We start from the raw sequence: 6,221 nt of genomic DNA, 5'->3' as shown, positions 1-6,221 counted from the left end.
TATATCGGTGCCATCTCTAACATGTCTCTGTTTTTTCTATCTCTTTTAAAAAAAATAAAGCTTTAGGTTGGATCCTTACAATTGCTGTAAGGATCCTGGAAGATTTCAGGCCCATCAGTTTAAGAGCTGGAGAGATTTATGGCTTTATCTGTCCTCTTTGGGTCCTCTCCCCTCTCAAAAAAGCCTTCTATGGTCCTGAAAAAAAGTGGAACATGGAGATATTTTCAGGAGAAGACCAGTGGTGGGATTCAGCCGGTTCGCACCACTTCGGCAGAACCGGTCGCTAATTTTTTGTTGCCCAGGCCCAGAATGGACTTCCAGAAGTGGCATCCACACAGAGAACCAGTTGTTCACATATTTGAATCCCACCACTGGAGAAGACTTCACCATTCGTACAGTTTCAACCACAAAGGACATATTTTTTTTCCAAATAAGAGGAAGTGGATTAAAAACAAATCTTTAGAAGAGGAACTTACATATTGCCATGAATTCAGAAGAAGATTTGGAATCAAGGTCCCTCAATCCTCTGCTTAACTTTAGAGCTTTGTGCCCTAGCTTCCTTTCACAAAGTTATTACGTTAGTTTATAATATTTGATTTTGTTTTTAAATTCAGTGACAACTGATCGGTGAATTATTGACTCACTGATTAATGGGATTTCTAAGGGCAGCTTATAAACTGAGCAACTGTGTCCATCTAATGCTAGAGCTGGGTGCAGATTTTACACTGAATTGTCTTTCCTCCACTTGGTTTCAGTTCATAGGAAGAAATATATTTTTTTCTCTGTTTTGGATACATTTTCTGATTTTTTAAAAATTATACATGTTTAGAAAAGAACAAGTGTGACTTATTATTAAGATAGATTGCACAGTCGTCCACATGTATAGACTGGTTTTGGCATCTTTATGCACTTATTGAGAGTTTCCCAAGAATCTGGGATAGGTAATGTTGTTGTTTGATGATGCTAAAGGTATTGTCACAGGATATAAGCTGCTCCAAGTAAAGCTGCCTTTTGCAATTGATTAATGATGATTTTGTCTATGTCAATAGTGTTCAAGGGATGCTCCAGTTGTTTATTATTTTTGACAATGTTTTGATAGCTTTTGTAAAATTTTGGCTTAAACTCCATTTTAACATTGCCATCTACTGGGGAAAATAAGGAATGTTAGTAAGAGATTTGAGCATTCTATAAAATGGATATTGAGATTTTCCTCCCTGCATAAATATTTAAAAAGTTTTGTTTTGTCTCTCCCAAACATTCTAGCAAATCCTAAAGGTGAAATAATTATATTATATAATTTTCTAAATAAGTTTTATTTTGCAAATAAATAACTAAGCTATTAGGATATTTTCCTTATATCTCGAACAAAGAGTATCTTCAGCTTGTACAAAGCAAATATCCTTTAAGATATTATGCATCTCTTTAAATTCTAAGGTTTAAAGAGTAAATGCATCTCTTTAAAACTCTAAAGTTTTAAGTGCACCCATTTGAAGAGGAGATACAACAAACTTTGAATAATGATATTTCCCAGTGAAATTCTGTAAAATTATGCACAGTTCCTTATTAATGTGAGAATACATATCAAAACTAAATACACAGCATGAAGCAAAAATAATTTTAATTCATAAAGCAGAAAAAGATTTTCACATCATCAAATTTATTAAATTATTTACAAGAGTTACATGGCTGTTTATCTCATACAATGACTCTGGGCAGCTCACAACAATCCATAAAACATAATTAAAAACAAAGGTAGCCATCCCCCAGGTGCCAGACTGAACAATCTCACAACTCAACCCCCATCCTAGCCCCATGCTTGGGGGAAGAGCCAGGTATTCACAGCCCTCTGGAAGGCTGAAAGGGCAGATTACTGAGAAGGCAGGTGTACAAGGTCCCATCAGGTTGCAACATTTAAGAAAGGGGACATAAAGCATGCCCACCTTACATAATAACCTGATCCTATGCCATGTAAGACTTTAAAGGTGATAACCAGGCACCTTGAACTGCCATTAGAAAGCAGGTAGAAGCAACTGTATTTCACACAACAGTGGGTTACCTGGGTGAATCCTGTTGATGTTGCTACATTATGACCATTGCTGCTTTTCGCTGGTCTTCAAGGGCAGCCCCATGTAGTGTGTATTGTGGTAATCCAAACATTTGTGTCTATATATAATCACTTTTAAATGTGGAACATAACATTTACCTCGTTCTGATTTAGCTGGTCAATTTACAGTAATCAAACTGAGTATATTTGTAATAGATATACCATATTAAATATATAATACGGAAAGCCTTCTTAATCGTTTTAGAACATTTTTATCAGTCAAATGAATATGTAATGAGAAAAAATAAGCTGATTAATCAATGACAGTGCACTTATTTTTGCAGTTACACAATCATGAGATGTATAGGGCAATATATAAGAACCACTGTTTCTCAATGAAAGAAGCAAAGGAAGGGATGTTTTTGCTCAGATCTCCAACAAAACCAAACACCCCTTTTGTGCATAGCCTTAATAATTAGGGAGCTGATTTGGTCTAGTGGTTAAGGCACCAGGCTAGAACTCAAGAGACTGTGAGTTCTAGTCCTAGCTTAGACATGAAAGCCAGATGGTGACTTTGGGCCAGTCACTCTCTCTCAAACCAACTCACCTCACCTCACAGGGTGGTTGTTATTGGGAAAAGAAGGAGTATTGTGTACATTCAATTTTGCAGCTACTAAGATTGTTGGTCATGTAGGCACAAAGGTAGCCAGGGAAATGATTGAAGCCTGGGAAACAGGCCCCTTGTCAGTCAACAGGAGTGCTGATTTACCAGTAGCTTATCAGTATTTAAGAGCCGAGGACTTAGCAGCACAAGGAAACAACAGCCAATCACCAGCCATCAATACACCAATCAACCAATAGGAGGGCACCACATAAATATGGTGCATAGAATACCCCAAAGCACACGTTCCGGTAGAGAGAATTTCCCTGAGGATGGGGGCTCCAGCACGAGTCTGAAAGCTTGGAAGACTAAACCTCTGGTCCCGGTGACCAATCCAAATTGGATTTTGCAGTATTATGTATGTTCACCATCTTAAGTTATTTATAAAAAAATAATACAAATAGTTGACTTACAACTGTTAGCTTAGCAACCATTTGAAGTTACAGCAGAACCTCAAAACAGGCCAAGTAGCTCTGTCCTGGAAATGGGCACCATTTCCAAGGGGCCACAATTCATTCTCTCCCAATTTGGCACCCACTTCTGGGACAGAAGCCAAGCAGCCTCCACTGTGTAGGAAGAGCAGTGCAATAACTGCTTCCAGAAGATTCACAATAAAAGTTAAGTGACTGATGGATGACAGGGTGGGGAGGACAGTGTGAGTCCCATTGGGGTGGGAAGCAGGCCTGTGGGGACTCTAAGCGGCACATGGTGCCTCAAGGAGTGTAGGAGGCCTTGGGAGGCTCAGGGAAGGTGGACCTGTACCTGCACTGTGCTTTCCAGAGCCTTCCCACCCAAAGCACCCCATGCTCCACTTTAGCATATGCTATTAACTCTATTGGAGAACGCACAGAGCAGCAGAATCATCAGTAATCATCAGAGCATAGCAGGAAATTGGGCCTCTGCTGAGAAATAAAGAGGTAAGTATCATTGCTCTAGATTCAAAAATTCAAGACAAGGTTGGTGGAATATTTTGCTACCGAATATCAAAAGTGCACCCATGGTTAACTCAGCAAAAGCAGCAACATTGGCAGTTGGAAATAATGTTAGCGAATGCAGTTATACAGATTAGTAAAAGTGAGCATGGAAAATAACAAAAATCTAAATGTATAAAACAATTAATGAAATGGACTTTTATAAATGAGCTTTATTGTTTTCTAATTATCCAATGAATCTGAAAAATACTGATTATGACTTGGGGAGGTATATATGGCAACAGCAATGTGCTGTTTTACTATTTCAATTAATTTACTAAGCATATTAGATTGAATGCACTAATTAAGACTCTTAAATCTTTTGAGGGTAGTATTGCATGAGTTATTATTCCATGAGCTATTTATTAGCAGAGCAGGTCCTGGAGTTATATGGAAGACCTTTTTTCTATAGCACAGTGAGTATCTCTCCCACTCATTCTGGAGGGAGAGCTAGAAAGTCTTCTGATGTTGGCTTCTGTGGGAGGAGATGGCTTTCTTCCCATTTCAAAATGTCAAAGGAAAGCTCATGGGAATTAAGGTTCTAGAAGACAAGAATACAGGAGACCTGGTTGGAATATAAATGGGCTTCCTAGAAATCTCTCTGCCTTTTTTCCACAAGTGCCTGGATAAGCTGGATGTCTCTTCCTGCTGTAGAAGGTCATTCACAACAAGCATAGCGTACCTTCTCTGTTCTCTCTTGCTGCTTTCACCCTGTAGAATAACATTCTCTACACCCCCACCATTAAACTAGACTGCCTGCCTCTCAAAAGGCATTAAGAGACCTGATTCTGACTTCCGGTTTGCCGACACGGCCGCTGAGGATGCTTGGAAGACGACTCCATCTTTCACGTCTGATTTTCCTTTGCTGGGGGACCCTGGAAAGGGTCGAAAGTCACCCTGTATGGGTGACGAGCAAGGAGGGGACACCTGCCTGATCGTGGGAGGGCAGCAGCCCTCCTGCTTGATCCGGGGCAGCCCTCCAAACTGGCGGAGAAAAGACCGGCCATAGCAATATGGCTCGTCATTAGGCTGCAGACAGCCGAAGTCAAACCTACTATCAAGCACTCTGAAAGCAACGCGGATGAAACTGGGTGAGATCTGATCTTCTCTTTACCCCAAGTACCTTCTTTTCCTGTAAAGGCTGTGAAATATCTTCCCTCTGTGAGGAGAGAGGGAAGGGAAATTCTATCCCACCCTCTAAGAATAGCGGCGTCTGACTACCCAGGGGAATCAAAGCATTAAAAAGAACAACTTTTAATTTAATTGGATTTATATGTTTCTGAAACTTGGGGACTAAAAATTTTCCTATTTCTATTGGAAATTTTTGTTTTTATCTACAAAAAAGAAATAATTGGGACTTAAAAAAACTCTAAATGGCATCGGTGACATCTTGTGGTGATGCTTGGTATTGCAATTTGTTATTTCCTAAAAAAAGACTTGGCTCAAAGCCCAGACCTAGATAAGATTTTCCTGATCTTGGAACCATCTGTGAGAAGATTCAGCTGTAAGAGAACAGTTGGGTAGTAAAATTGGCCCACTTGAAGTGTGACTGTAAACGTTTACGGGCTTTTGCTTAACAAACAACTTTTACCAGAAAGACTATTTACAAACAAGTGGAAGATGGATGAGGACCAGAAAAAAAATTATTTATACGTTGAAAGCAATACATGAAAGCATTCTTGCAGCTTATGACAAAATGAGACCTAAAATAAAAGATTAAGATGCCAGCTTAGATGCACAAAGCCAAATTTTGACTACAACTAAAGAACCTACAATGCAGAAGATAACAGAAGAAGTGGGACAACCAAATATGAAGACAGAGGACCCAATTGACCACCAAATACACCTGATGGAAAATCCAGAAAAGGAAGTGACAACATTGAAAATGGAAATGACTTTCTATATAAATCAGAAGAAATTTGAGAAAAAAGTGGAACAGATCGAATTGAAGACAAATAGATTAGAGCAAATATGGGGAACTGGAATAACAGGGAGACAATTTAACGGATACAAATGGGCTAGTTCTCCCAGAAAACTGGCAATCAAATGGTCTCCTTTAATTCAAACAACACATGTAAGAATAGAGGGAGATCTATTTGATGATTTAAAGGCGCTGATATAGAAGCCTAATTGGCAAAGGAAGAAAGCTAGAATAAGGTTGAAAAAAATGGAATTTTGGAGGACTTCCGGCTGCGACGTCATCGTGGAGCGGGTGAAGGAATAGATCTCTGTTCCTAAATCCCGGGAAATCTTCGCTAAGAGCCCAGAAAGGGCTTTGCCGATCCCGGAGAGATTGGTAAACTAAAGAGGAAGCTTCAGAGAAGCCGGGTGGAACGCAAACACCCAAGCAAACCGGAGCTGCACTCTTAAAATTGGCGGAGAAGAAGCCGGTCTTTAAGGCCGGCCTGGAGCGATGGCGGCAGTCTGAGAGGGAAGCGAAAAGTGGAACTGACAGCTTCGTACGGGAGACGAGGAAAACCCCTGAAGGAGGTGAGGAACATTTGGCTGAGAGAAGGCGCAGAAAAGCAGAGCAATAAGGAGAGAG

This window comes from Protobothrops mucrosquamatus, unplaced genomic scaffold (assembly GCF_001527695.2).
Source record: "Protobothrops mucrosquamatus isolate PMUCROS unplaced genomic scaffold, P.Mucros_1.0 scaffold1746, whole genome shotgun sequence".
NCBI classification, from domain to species: Eukaryota; Metazoa; Chordata; class Lepidosauria; order Squamata; family Viperidae; genus Protobothrops; species Protobothrops mucrosquamatus.
This window is presented reverse-complemented; position numbering follows the sequence as displayed.